The sequence below is a fragment of the Aethalodelphis obliquidens genome, unplaced genomic scaffold (genome assembly GCF_003676395.1).
Source record: "Aethalodelphis obliquidens isolate GAN/ISIS:26980383/991018 unplaced genomic scaffold, ASM367639v1 scaffold14, whole genome shotgun sequence".
NCBI classification, from domain to species: domain Eukaryota; kingdom Metazoa; phylum Chordata; class Mammalia; order Artiodactyla; family Delphinidae; genus Aethalodelphis; species Aethalodelphis obliquidens.
In genome coordinates, this window is record NW_020837958.1 from 5,260,218 (window position 1) to 5,274,277 (window position 14,060).

The 14,060-nt window shown below is 54.2% G+C and overlaps 1 protein-coding gene across 4 annotated transcripts in view; it reads right to left on the reverse strand.

Annotated features, from left to right (window-relative positions):
- Positions 1–6,580, reverse strand: part of CD82 (CD82 molecule) — a 52,570-nt gene extending 45,990 nt beyond the window's left edge. Inside the window, exon 1 of one of the 4 annotated variants that reach the window (XM_027114933.1) lies at positions 6,563–6,580. The gene's annotated coding sequence lies outside the window, so the exon portion shown is untranslated. Of the gene's footprint in view, positions 1–5,830; positions 6,320–6,562 lie in introns of those variants that run through there. The other 3 variants (XM_027114936.1, XM_027114934.1, XM_027114938.1) reach the window with 3 other exon arrangements.
- Positions 6,581–14,060: the final 7,480 nt, after the last annotated feature.

Consider the following 14,060-nt stretch of genomic DNA (forward strand, 5'->3'; position numbering starts at 1 on the left):
GGCCAGGGCCAGCTGGACCCCAGGCAGGCTTCTGGAGCATTTCTGCCTGAGGAGTAAGCAAACTAGCCTAGGAGGTCACTCCCCTGGAGCAGCTCACTCTGCAACGTCACAGCAGAGCCAGGAGCCGAACCCACGCTTCCTAATGCCCAGCTTCCGGCACTTCGTCCACTTTTCTGCATGGGTCCTATGAGCCTAGGTCCAGAATCTTCAGGAACTCCCACCCCAGATCACCTCTTGACACAGAAGGGAAAGTCAGGGGTGGGGCCCAAAGAAAGGCAGAAGCTCCCACTTCCAGGAAAGAAGCCAGAGGAGAGAGTGGCGGGGCCCCCCAGAGCTGCCCACCTGGTGGTCTCCAGGGATAATGTCAGGGGTGGGCCTTCTGGAGGGCATCCTCCCATCCCCCAGCCCTGCGCCCACGCCTCACGGGGCAGGAACACCTTCCACAAATAACTGCTGACTTGAACGTGCCTTTTCTGGCTGAGTCGGGCTTCACTAAGGGCCAGAGTGGCTCCCGCAAGCCTGGGGCTGGAGGAAGTTGGGCTCTTCCCCTCTCAGGAGGGGAAAGGCTGGGCCTCATGAGGGAAGCCAGAGCCCGGGCTGAAGAAATCCCAGGCCAGCCACACCATTCCCACCTCCCTGGACCCCGGTTGCAGGCACGGGACGGGCAGGCCTGCAGGGCAAGGCAGGGGCATCCAGACCCTGCTTCCCAGCTCCGCCTTTGCCAAAAGGAGCCACCGAGGATCTGGCTCTGAACTGGGTCCTACTGGGCCACCCTGAGGAGAATCACTTATTCATTCAACCAACATTTCCTGCGTGCCCGCTGTGGGCCAGGCCTTGTACCAGGAGTCAGGACACAGAGATGGATGGGGCAGTCCCTGGCTGGGAGGGTTCACAGAGATACTCCATAGGCCACCAAACAGCAGCAAAGAGGCAAGTTCTCAGTGTAGGCAAGCGCAGAGGAAAGAGGGGAAGGGAAAGGAGGGGTTTTGGAGAAAGTCTGCCACTGACGTTCAGACCTACTTCCCCTCAGGAAGCTCAGAGTCACGGTGGGGAGACCCAGCCACCCCCGGGAAGAGCACCACGCAGGTGGAAATGACTGGTGTCTTGGAGCACGTACACACACGCTGGAGAGGCACAGAGGGCCCATACGGAAGGCTGGTGCTCTGGGGAATGTCTCTGGGAGCCTGAGAAGCAGCCTAGTGTAAGCCTTGAAGACTGGCCAGGTGACGAAAACAAGCGCAGCAGCAGCTCATTCATGGAGGATACACCATGTGTAGGTAGAAAATTGCAAAGCGCTTCACATGCACTTTTTTTTTTTTTTTTTTTTTGCAGTACGCGGGCCTCTCACTGTTGTGGCCTCTCCCGTTGCGGAGCACAGGCTCCGGATGCGCAGGCTCAGCGGCCATGGCTCATGGGCCCAGCAGCATGTGGGATCTTCCTGGACCGGGGCACGAACCCGTGTCTCCTGCATCGGCAGGCGGACTCTCAACCACTGTGCCACCAGGGAAGCCCCAACACATGCACTTTTTTGTTTTACCCTCACGTCACCCTATGAAGTAGTTACCATTATTATCCCCAATTTAGAGATTCAGAAACTGAGGCTCAGAAAGGGTCAAGTAGCTAGGAATGGTCAGGGCCAAGATTTTGCTCCAAGTCCAACTCTTCACCACCATGCTGTACCATCTCCCTAATCTGCGGACAGGCAGAAGGTAGACAAGGGTGCTTCAGGTGGGGGGAAGGCAAGGTTAGGAGGTGGAATTGTCCAGTTCCACTTTGTATTGAGACCCTGTGTTGTATGTGTGTGGTGTGTGTGCACTCACATGTGCCCTACTTTACAAACGACAGAGTCCAGGTTACAGAATCCCCTGAGAGCCAAGTAAAGAATAGGCCATTAGTAGAGAGGGAAGGAAAGCCCAGAGAGGAGAAGGAACTCATGAAAGGTCACACAGCCTGTAAACAGAAGAGCTGGAACTAACTCTAAGAACCAGAAGACAGGCCTCTTTCCTCACCTCAGCTGCGTCTCCATGTCAGCACAGAGTGAATCAGCTGCTGACAGGAAAACCACAGTGTAGGGGGAACCCCAGGGGTGAGTCAGGAACCAGACAGCCCCCAGACACCAGCGGGGCCATCACAGAGGCCCTGGGCCTGTGGCTGGCCTCCTCACAGGCAGCATCAGGGGCCGAAGGGAAGAGGGAAGCAAGTGTAGCATGGAGCTCGGCCAATGTTTACCTCCAGGCTTCCCTCCCGGCCCCTCAGATCCAGGCTTAGAGGAGGGGAAGCCGGTGGGCAGGGCAGTTCCTGCTGAGATTAAACCGGACCCCCAACCCTGGCCCCGGCCTGTCGCACACAGGGGCCCAGGCTCTTCCCTCCCGCCCGCCTCTCACACAGCCAACTCCTGACTGTTTGATTCTTCCGTGAAATCATAACCGCCCCCTGAGTTTCCCGTGGGGTGGAGGAAGTGGGTTTAAAGAATTGGAGCAGGGGGTCAAAGCTGAGCCCAAACCAGGGGGTGTCCGCTGGCCCCAGATGCTCGAAATCGAAAGGAAGGCTCGGGGCTTGGGGCTGCTCTGCCCTGGGCCAGGAGGGGTTGTCTGGTCCTCAGGGTGAACAGGGGCTGCATCCCCAGGGTTGGAGGGTAAGAGAAGGGGGTGAGGCGCTTCCAGGAAGTGGTTCAAAAGTCTGAGGCCATAGAGAGAGGGGACTGCCCCACATTGCAGAAACTTCAGAGGAGCCCTGGAGGAACCCAAAATCCACCCCCCTGCCGCATGTGGGAACTTTGTGATCCCGCTGGCTAACCTCTCACCCTGGCCTTCCCTGGGCTGGAACTGAGAGGGAAGAGCTGCAGGTACCTCTTTCCAGCCGCCCTGCTCTCCCGCCCCCCCAGCCCCTGCTGACTGGCTCAAGTTCCCTTCACTTGGCCCAGAGGCCTCCCCTTCTTGGGCAAACACAGAGCCTTCTTGGGCGGCTCCCTCTCTATCACTCTGTAGCACTTGTCACCTCCCCAGTGCCTTTACCCACCCAATCCAGCCACCTTCTTGAGCACCCGCTATGCACCAGGGTCTAGGCTCCATGGGGGATTGAAAGAAACAAAGGGCACCCACTGGGACACTTGCTCCCCCTCCCCTCCAACAGTGTCTTTCCTATCCCCCAGCTGCAGACATCCCCAAAGCCCCCCAGGCCCCTGCTTCTCCATCATCACAGCCATCGGTTCGTTATCCCTTGACCACTGGGTCCTGCACCCCAGAGCATCTGGCAAGACTATCTTTCCAAAAGTGCCACCCTGACTATGTCACTCCCCTGCTCAGAAACCTTCAGCGGCCCTCACTTTCTACAAATCAAATCCAAACATCTCACCTTGGCATTCAAGGTCCTCTACAAGTTGATCCAACCGACCATTCCCCCTTCGCATCCCTGCACAGTCCCAGCTCCTCAGCCAGACTGATCCATCTAGCAGTTTCCTAAAAATCCCCGGAACCCTCTGGTTCCCTTTCCCATCGGATCTGAACCCTGGTCTTGGTGGTGGTAAAAGTACCGAGCTGTGCTCAGAGTGTCTGCTATATAGTATGTGGGCTACTTTCAAACAAGGTTGAAACAAAAAAATCCCCTGAACACACTGACCTCCTTGCCTTCCCCTCGGCAACCTCCTCTTCCCAAAACACTATATTTGCTGTGGCTACTGAAACCTTTGCAATCTTTAGGGCCCACCCAAAACTCCACTTCCTCCATGAAGCTTTCCTAAAGATCCCTCTGACCCTTCATCTATCTCCTATCACAGTCCCCTTGTCTAAGTTCCTCACCACATGGTAAGCAACTAAGGATGGGGTCAGTGTGTCATCGTCCGTCATTCATCACATGGGGTGGAGGGGTGGTAGGAGGACTTTCCAGTAGATGTTTACTAAGCACTGTTTGAAATGAACATCTCCTCCCTGCCCCCCTCACAGGCAACACCTACTGACCCCTCTCCCTCCCCACCAGACCAAACTCTAATCTTAAGCCACTCAAATGCTTGGAGAGGGGAGTCTGGGGCCCCAAGTTGATCCAAGCCCAACCAGGACTTGGGATCCCAGGCAGAAAGTCCTGTTCAAGTCTCACTACCTCCCTTTCTCCCGTGTCTCACCTGCCCTGAGCACCACCCTCCCATACATACACAAGCTGTTTCCTCCACATAGCACAGCCCTCAGTCCAACACTGTCCCATAGTATTTTCCAGCTGGTTCCACAGTGTAGGGCTCATCTCCCCAGGAGATGCAGGGAGCCAGCCACCTTCAGTGCCCAACCCTGATCAAACAGATAAAAGGTGCCCACACTGGCCCTCACCGCCACCCTGAGCCAAGCATGCAATGGAAGAGCTGGATTCTGGCCACCAGACCAGTGCAAACCCATGAGACCTCATCTGGCCTTGAGCTCTGGGTGTGAGTTATCCTCTCCAGCAGAGGCATGGTGGGGATGGGGACCTCACTGTCAGCAGCTCAAAATGAGGGCAGAACCCAGAGGCTAGTTCACCTCTGTATCACCTAGCTCCTTCTAATGTATAGTAGGTGCTAAGTAAACATTTGGAGGTTTATTTAATGGGACACCTAACAACTGCAAGCAATATTACTGAAAACTCAGCTACTCTTTGGTCCAGATGACACATTCCCCAACCCCAAAATGGACAAAGTGATGCTGGTGGCAGGTGGCAAGTTTTGGCTCTCACAAGGTCAAGAGGAGCTGCAGCCAGCCCTCCAAAAACAGTCTCATTCCCAGGCAGGAAGCCAGTCTATCACCTGCCCATCCACATCAGAGCAGCTGTCATACAATGAGGCCTCACTGGGTGCCTGGCGCCTTGCTAAGCACTATATACACGTTATTCTATTAAGTCCTCACTACTACCGTTGAGTACCATCACTACCCCCATTTAACAGATGAGGAAACTGAAGTTTGAAGGGGGAGTGGAATCCAAATTTGGTCCCAAGTCCTTGACCACTGAACTAGGCTGCCCAACTACTATGGCCCCTGGCACAGAGCACCTACCGCCACCAGGGACAGAAACCTCCAGCCCAAGGAAGGGACCCTGGGCATGCAGCAAGAGCCCCGGCTCTGGGCTTGACTCTGGGCCCAATGTTTGCGGGGTTTTCCCTTGTCTTCCCCACTCACCCGGATAAGAACTTGTCCCCTAGTTTCCGCCAGGGGCCTCCCAAGCCAGCTCACTTGGAAAAGCCCTGGGAGGGGGACAAATGCCCTGCTGAGTTTCCCACCCCAAGTCTCACTAGGCTCTCAGAGCTGGGGGGAAGGGGAGGCTGAAACCTCCCTGACTTGGGCACCCACCCCACCCCCACCCCCCCGGCTCTGCCCCCGGTTCCCAGGCCTGTGGGTTCAAGTCCCATGCGAGGAACTAGTGTGACCTTTAAAGCAATTCGCTTCACGCTCGCAGAGAGTTCGCTTTGCTCAGAGTCACTCTGCAGGGAGACAAACTGTAGTCTGGGCGACGCAATCCGAATACCTGTTGAGTCTGCTCTCACCTGCCAGCCTCACCTTCCGGGGTTTCAGTGAGAAAGGGCAGTAAGAACACGGAGTCCACCTAGTCCAACCTCCTCCTTTTACTGGAACCCGAGAGGTCCTGGGCAAGGTCGGGGGACGCGCCCGGGCTCACACAGCTGGAGCACGGAGGAGCCGGAGAACTCGGGGTCAGGACTTGGGAACTTAATTAAGCTCCTTCTCACCCACCAGCTGCCTTCTTGGCCCGACCTGTCACTTGTTGCGAGAAAACTGTCCGAGCGGCCTCTGGAAGTGGGGACGAAAACTAACTTTGCTCGTGGTTGCCGGCAGGCCTCCCCCGACCCCCTTCTCACCTGCTGGCTCTGCTTTTTGCTCCGCGCTGCAAGCCTGGCGTCGCCCGCTCGCGCCCCAGTCAGCGTCCGACTGCGCAGCCCTGGGTTCACTAGCTCGATCGTCCCCCTCCCGGCAGTCGTCGGGGAACGCAGAGGCTTCGGCCAGGCCCCGCCCTCCGGAGGCCACGCCCCAGACACACCCCCTCGGCCTCCTGACTTGGGCCCGCCAGCCCCGCCCCCAGACCCTGCAGGAATGTTGACTGGCTTCCAGCCGGATCGGGCTCTGTCCGCTACGGCCTCCCTGCTCTAACCGGCCAGCCCCGGCCCGGGTCCTGCGGGGGATGGAGCTACGCCCCTCGCCCCGCCCCGCTACGGCCCAACTTCACCCTGTGGATGGGGCCCTCCCTGGGCCTGCCTCCTCGGCCGGGTCTTCTGCGCCCCTCCAGGCCCCGGGCCCTGCCCGGATAAAGCCTTGTCTGGGTGGGCATGAGCCTCAGCCCTGCCGGGTGGGAAACCTCACTCCCAGCGCTTCCTAATGGTCCCGCCCCTCCTCGGCCTCCCTCAGCCTTCCCACGCTCCTCCCAGGCCGCTGGCCACTTCCCTGGGCCCTCCCACCACCCCCGCCTCCGACTCCCTCTCCTCCGGGCTTATCCCCGCCCCCGGCCCTCCTAGCTTGAGGCCTCTCCCCAGGAACGCCCCTTCCTCGCTTCACCGCCTCCCTAATCTTGCCCTGCCCTACACTGGCAACCCTACCCGAGGCAGGCAGGCCTCCGGATCCCCACACTGGCATTCCGGGGCGGGTGTATCCGGGTGCAACCGGGGAACGGCGTGGGAGCGGTTGGCGTTCCAAGTCCGGGCCTCTACCAGGAGGTGGCTTGGGCCCAGGCACTTTTTGAAAATACTAACAGCTACCACTGATTGAACTTTCGCCAGGGGCCAGGCTGTGTGCCAAGCTGTGGCTTAGAAAAGTACTTTAAAAGTACTGGCCGTTGAGTCTGCACAACTCTGTGCAGATGTTGCGCCCATGTTGCCAATGAGCAACTTGAGGCTTAGAGAAGGGAAGTCACGGCCTCTGAGTCTCACAAGGTTGGTGAGCAGGACCCAGTCCCAGGCCGTGAATCACAAGGCCTGATGCTGCACCAGCCTGCCTGGACTGGCCCCTGGAGGAGTAGCCCGGACCAGCCGTCTGCTGAGGCAGTGCTAGCAGGCTGCCAGAGGTAAGGGAGAAGGCATGGGGTGATGAGCTGGGGGGCAGCAGGGGCTGCTGGTCCATCCCTGAGAAAACGGCTTTCTCCCTTGAGAAGTGGCTCAGAATTAAGATGGGCTGCAAAAGATCTCCGGATGGCTGTGGTACCCCCACCTGCATCCCAGCCCTCCACACACCCAGACCCCAGGGACCAGCCTCAGGTCCCTGGGTTATGACCAGAGCCATTGAGCTGTGCAGCTGACAAAGCTCTTTCACTCCCATTATCTCACTGGCATTTCACAAGGACGTCATTGTGGGGAAGGTCTGATTGTGCCGGTCTTGCATGGGTGGAGCAGGGCCGGGAGCTGGATCCCCGCCCAGCACGGTGGTTCCCGAAGCAGGTCCTTGGACCCGCAGCAGCAGCAGCATCTGGAAACTTGTTAGGAATGTGTGTTGGGGGCCCCATCCCAGATCTACTGAGTAAGAAACTCTGGGGGATGAGCCTAGCAGTTCGCTTTATCAAGGCTTCAAGGTGATTCTGAATCACACTTCAGTTTGAGAACCACTGTTTAGCATAAAGGTGAAGAAGTGTGCTCTGAGAATCACACAGACCAAGTAGCCTCCCGGGAGCCTTGTGACCCAAGGCGAGGCAAGGAAGGTACTTAACGCCTCTAGACTGAGCCGTTAAAAGGGATATCATGGGGCTTCCCTGGTGGCACAGTGGTTGAGAGTCCGCCTGCCGATGCGGGGCACGCGGGTTCGTGCCCCGGTCCGGGAAGATCCCACGTGCCGCGGAGCGGCTAGGCCCGTGAGCCACGGCCGCTGAGCCTGCGCGTCCGGAGCCTGTGCTCCGCAACGGGAGAGGCCGCGGCGGTGAGAGGCCCGCGTACCGCAAAAAAAAAAAAGATATCATGATAATAAAAATCATAGCAATCTCGAGGGTGGCTGTTGAGGCTTAAATGTGGAAGTGCTCGTGAAGTCTTTCTCCACTCTTGCACACTGTGCATGCTCAGTAAATAAATGTTTTCTTTCCAGTAAAAAGTCCCTTTCATAGAATCTCCACACCAAGCCGGAGGAGTGGGGCTGGGGAGTTCTTTAAGCCCAGAAGTGTCCCATACTGTTGCCCTTCCTACAGAAGGACACCATCTTTCCTGCAAGGGGCCAAGAGCCTAAAAAGCTCTAGATGATGTCGATGCTACGGGTCCAGAGACCATACTTCAGGAACCACAGTGCTATTCTGTCTTGGCCTGGACTCCATCTCCCACCCTAGCCAATCTGTGCAAAATGCGCATGAAATACCTTCCTCTCCTACCTTGCTCCGGGTCCCCTCCCCTCAAGCTGGGGGTGTTGGTGATGGTGATTGGCAGGTGGCAAAACAGCTGGATTCCATCAGCAATGCCCCCCTTCCCCCAGGCAGGCATTAGATCACATGAGTCCCTTCTGCCACCCCTTCCTGTCTCTGTCACTCCAGATTAGAGATGGAGGCAGCTGGGGCAACATGGAGGGCAGTCTGCAGGCAGCTTCTGGAATCTCTGCCAGACTCTCCCACCATCCTTTGCAGCCCATAGAAGAGGGTTTCCCATAGGAGTTACAGCCTGGGGCACTGGTCCTGTACCACAGAGCTACTCTGACATGTTGATAGCGAAAACCGAGGCCCACATATATATCTAAACATTTAACAGACTGTAAAATAAAATATGTCTATTCTCCTGCCTTGAGAAGTATTCTTTATAATGACCAAGGAGGCCATGTTGAAATTTAGAATCCTTGTACTCTTTGTAATTCTATGCAGGGACATGGTGGGTGTCGGGGTGAGTCAGCCCTGACACTAGTCTTCAGCACACCCGCCCTAATTCTCTTCCTAGCACCATCTGTGTCCTGTGTCACAAGTAGCCTAGGACTCAGGCCTGTGAACACCTCAGCTCACATGCCCAAACTCTGTCCACACACCTTGCCTATAGCTACCACTCAAGTCACCCCTCTAGGGGTGCACACGGGGCCATGTTGTACCCTCAGACGGATGGACCTGGAGAAGTCGCTGTGTAAAAGCCCTAAAACTGGGCTTGGGCCGTTTCGGCAGAGATTTCTAGGTTTTTAGATACCTGAAGCATGATGGAGGAGGAGGGTGGGGTGCAGGCTTTGGGTGGACACAGGTGGATTTCCTGTCCAGGTCTGTGGGTGGCACTGCCATTCAGCTTTGTCTTCCCAGCACCCAGCGTAATGCTGGGCACACATTGGGAGCTTAACGGACAGTCAATGAATAGATGTGTGTCTCAGTTATTTACTGAAATGTCAAATTGGGTTGGTTTTTCAGCATTTCCTCTCTTCCAGCGGGAGTCAGGCTTCACCGTGACTTACCTCGGTCACTTTTCTAGGCAGAGAGCACAGCCACCTCTAGTGAGAGATTACTTCCATCTTTTGGGAAATTCTCCAGTCCATTCCAGAGGTGAAACCAGGAGTTTTGGAGGCAGGAAAAGGGGCAAGAAGAACCACTCTAGGGAGTTCCCTGGTTGCCTAGTGGTTAGGGTTACAGGATTTCACTGTTGTGGCCTGGGTTCAATTGCTGGTCGGGGAACTGACATCCCTCAAGCCACATGGCATGGCCAAAAAATGTCAAATGGCCAACCTGGAGGTAGGGGAGATGGTGGTTATAAGACCTCAAAAGGGTATGGCCATGGGGTTCCTAGCCTCCCAAAGATGCTCCACCCCAAAGGTGGCAAAGCAGGAGATCTGAAGGTCCTTGTGGACAAGAACATGGGTGTCAGGGTCTCATCGGTGTCTGGGCCTAGGAAGAGCCCCAAGGCTCTTGTACAGCTCTGGGAGGAAAGAGGAGGAGAGGGATGGGGGAGAGTGGTGCATCTGTTTCCTATTGTTAGGTAACAAACCACGCAGTCATTTATTTAGCCCATAAATCTGTCATTTGAGGTACGTTCAGTGGGGAAGGCTTATCTCTCTGCTCTAGACAATATCAGCTGATTCAGCTGGAGGTTGAGGATCCACTTTCTTTTTTTTTTCTTTTTTTGCAGTACGCGGGTCTCTCACTGTTGTGGCCCCTCCCGTTGCGGAGCACAGGCTCCGGACGCGCAGGCTCAGCGGCCATGGCTCAGGGGCCCAGCCGCTCCGCGGCATGTGGGATCTTCCCGGACCGGGGCACGAACCCGTGTCCCCTGCAGCGGCAGGCGGACTCTCAACCACTGCGCCACCAGGGAAGCCCGAGGATCCACTTTCAAGATGGTGCACTCACTCAGCTGGCTAGCAAGTTGGTGCTGGCTGTCAGCTGGGAGCTCAGCTAGAGCTGGCGCCCAAGGCCTCAGTTCCTCTCGATGAGGCCTCTCGGCAGGCTGCTGGGGCCTCTTCACAGCAAGATGGCTGGGTTTCAAGAGCTAACAGAGAACAAGATAGAAGCATATGGCAGTTTATGGCGTTTTATGACCTAGCCTCAGAAATCATGTAGTATCACTTCCTTTGTATTCTATGAGTGGAGGCAATTACGAAAGCCCACCTGGTTCAAGGGGAGGGGACATAGTCTCCTTCTCTCGATGAGGGGTGGCAAAGTTCTAGAAGCACTTGCAGGGCAGACAATATAGTTGCAGATATTCTAGTTGGTGGGAAACTCAATCTGGAAAACACAGTCTGTCCCAAGTGGGACCTCGGAATGACTGGAGTAGATATTCCTCTGGTGGGAACTGAGAGTCTGAATTCAGCTGATGTAAAGAAAAAGGGGCCCAATATTTTCTTACACAACCATTTATGCACAAATGAATCAGAGGTCTGGCAGCAGACGCTTAGTCCTGAGTGTTTAGGTTACTTAGGACCATCCTTCTTCAGAGAGTACTCAGAACAGATTTAGCACCTCCCTCCCTTCGCCCTGCATGGTTTCCTTAACATTATACACTTAAATAGCACCCCTGGATCCTCATCACAACGACCCTAGGAGGTACGTACTATTACGATGCCCATTTCCAAGATGTGGGGATGGAGGCATTGAGAAGGTAAGTAACCAGCTCAAGGTCCTACAACTAGTAAGTGACAGAGGAAAGAGAAGTAATAGTTTATAGCCAACTTAGTTTTCGGTTGCAGAAATTGACCGTAACAGGAAAAGCCCAAGTTGCCTAGGACCTAGGTACCCAGATTCTGACCACCAACACTAAGCCATGTGGTCTATTCCTAAAGGCTCACACTGCATCAAAGAGCACCCGCCAGGGCCTTGAAAGGACCCTGCTTCCCGCCTGAGAAGCAGAAAGAATGCTGGTCCCGGACGCTGGACATAAATCTGCTCTATACTCTGTCCTCTTGCTGCGTCTTGGGCCAGGAAATGGTTGATAGCAATTTATCAAGCCTGAGTCTATTGCTAAGCACAGTAACTCCTGCATTTGAATGGGTTCAACAGGGCCAGGGCCTTTCTTCTCCAAAGAGCTGGATGGGGATCTAAACTCTGAGCCCCTTAGAGCTGGGTTGTAGCTGGGACAGGATCCAAGTTCCCACCAAAGAGGCTGAGCCGTTGATTTTTTTCCCTCTCAGCCATTTAACAAAGATCATTTAGACCCCTGCTCAAATCCCACCCTGCCCCCTGCTACATCTGAAGTTCCAGGGGTTAATCTCACGCAGCCCTGGCCTCAGTGGGGCTTTCAGCACAGTGGGCAAGCTGACCCAGAAACCAGTGCAGTGGTGCCCCACGGTGTTACCATACCAAGAGCAACGGCAGAAATGATAACAGAGCCTCCATTTTTAAAGCAAACTCTTACCATGTTCCAGACAATTTAAAAATGACTGGGTATATTTGACTAATTTGATAACAAGCATTTGTGTAGTGCTTTACATATTATGAAGGTTTTTTTTTTTAACAACTGTGGCACTTGGGTAACTTTGAAACTATTGAGTGATGTCTCCGCATCCACAATTCCCTGTTATGCCTGTTGTTTTCCCCTTTCAGGCATCAGGTCAACCCCACGGCAGGAGTTGGGTACCCCAACCAGTCATGAGCCCCCATGCCAATGTATGTTAGTTTATTTATTTTTAATCGAGATGTATGCACTAATTTGCTACCATTTGGCCTATTCTGAGCCATACACAAAGCAAAATTTGAAAAGACAAGATAAAAAGTTATTTAAAATATTCAAGATATACAAAAATAAAAATCAACAAATATAAAGCAATCCTAATCATTTTCTCCTTGAACCCCAGTAGATCCCATGAGAGACCATTTCTTGTGACCTCTGTGCCCACAGGGAAGAGTTGTTGGAGCAGAAAAGCAGAAAACAGAAAAGGCTTCTCTGGACAACCCTGTTTTGGTGTCTCCAGATACTCCTAAGTCCCTGAGATGGATGGGGAGCTGCTACCAAAAGGGGACTAGAAATGGCAGCTCTCACTCCTGCCATTGGGTGGAGCTGCGCAAAACCAGCGTGAGATCCTTCCCTGAAACAGGCACAAGGCTAAAAAGAACATTCCTGTGGCCCAAGGAGCCAATGGTGTAGACAGTCTCCTCATTGTAAGGTTGAGAACGCCAAGGCTCAGAGAGTTGAGTTGAAAAAGTTTTGCATTTGTCACAGGTATTTCAACATTGGGGGATTTCATAACATTTAGACATACAGCTTCTGATAAAAAACAGAAAAACCCAAACAACCTGACGTGCATCCTGACAGGGCAAGAGCTGGTGGACATGAGTGTGGTGTCCCCTTCATTTGTAACAGATGGCCACAGTCCCCACCACTCCCCATTGCCCACCCGACCTGGTTTCCTCATTTTTGTGACCTGCCTAGTCCCCATGGGCAGCTGAGGTTGCAGTCCTGGGCTCAACAGATGCTGGCTGAATTGGCATTTGTACTGAAAGCTCTCTGAGTGTCAGCGCTGCCACAGAGATCTCTGTAGGAAAACACCACAGTCTTTCCTTCCCTTCTCTCCATGACCCTCCCTAAGAAAACTACGGTGTTGACACAGTCCTCCTCTCTGAGAGATGGTTTATGTTCAAGTTCCTGCCCTGATAACTTTCTAGCCATGTGACCTTAAGCTTGCATCTTCACCTGTCTGGGTCCGTTTCCTCACCTGTAAGTTGCAGGCAATGCACATACATTTGCTACATTAGGGTTATAAGACAGACTGGTTAGTTGTCTCCAAGTCCTTTCTTTCCCTAACAGAAATGTAGAGATTAAAACATACGCACACCAAAAAAAAAAAAAAAAAAAAAAAAAAAAAAGGCCACACGCTTCCCTCCAAAATGAGCATTTAGCGCCCTCTGGTGTCCATACCACCCAGTGCAGCCAATCAAGAGAAACCTGGAGTGAGACCAGGAGAAGAAAGCCTGGAGGGACGGGAGGGACAGGGGAGGGTCCCCACCTCCCACCCTGGGCCTCAGGTCAATTCACGCTCCCAGGAGCAGAGTGTAGGCCCCGCTTGAGAGCCAGGCGAGGGCAGACATGGAATTAGGTCTCCTTAACAGGTTCCAACTGCAGATTCCCCACCCAGACCAGACAATGAACTTGGTGTGGGATTTACCAGCCAATGCTAGTTGGCCTGCAGTCCCCCTGGGTATCTGGAGGCCTCGAAGACCGATGACTCTTGTTTAATAATGGTAATGAAATAATATTAATTCTAGTAAGCATTGTAAGCATGCGAAATACAGTCTAGTTGTTCATGCAGAAAAATTTACTACAAGGTACTTGCAAAGCCCCCTGAATTGTTGAGTGGGGAACTGGGGTTGGCTGGAGAGTCAGGCTCGAGCTCAGTTTCCAGAAATAAGACCTCAGACTACGCTGAGCACCAGCCTAATAAGACAACTATCACTGTCACATCCTCCATCCGATGCCCCTCTACCCCAGGAAGTCAACTTTGCAAACCCCTGGAATCCTACCACCAGGAGGTTACGTCCATCATGACAGCAAAACACGGAAGCTCCTCACAAAGCCTACTGCCTCTGAATCCAAACCTTGCAGCCAAGTGTCAGACCCCAGGCACCGAGGCCACTGGCCTGCAGGCTGGCTGCCAGCGAGGCTGGGAGTTAGAGTTCTGATGCCTGCTCTGGGAGGTTGAACTTGTAATGTGGGCATTTCCTCAAACATAGAAAGACTG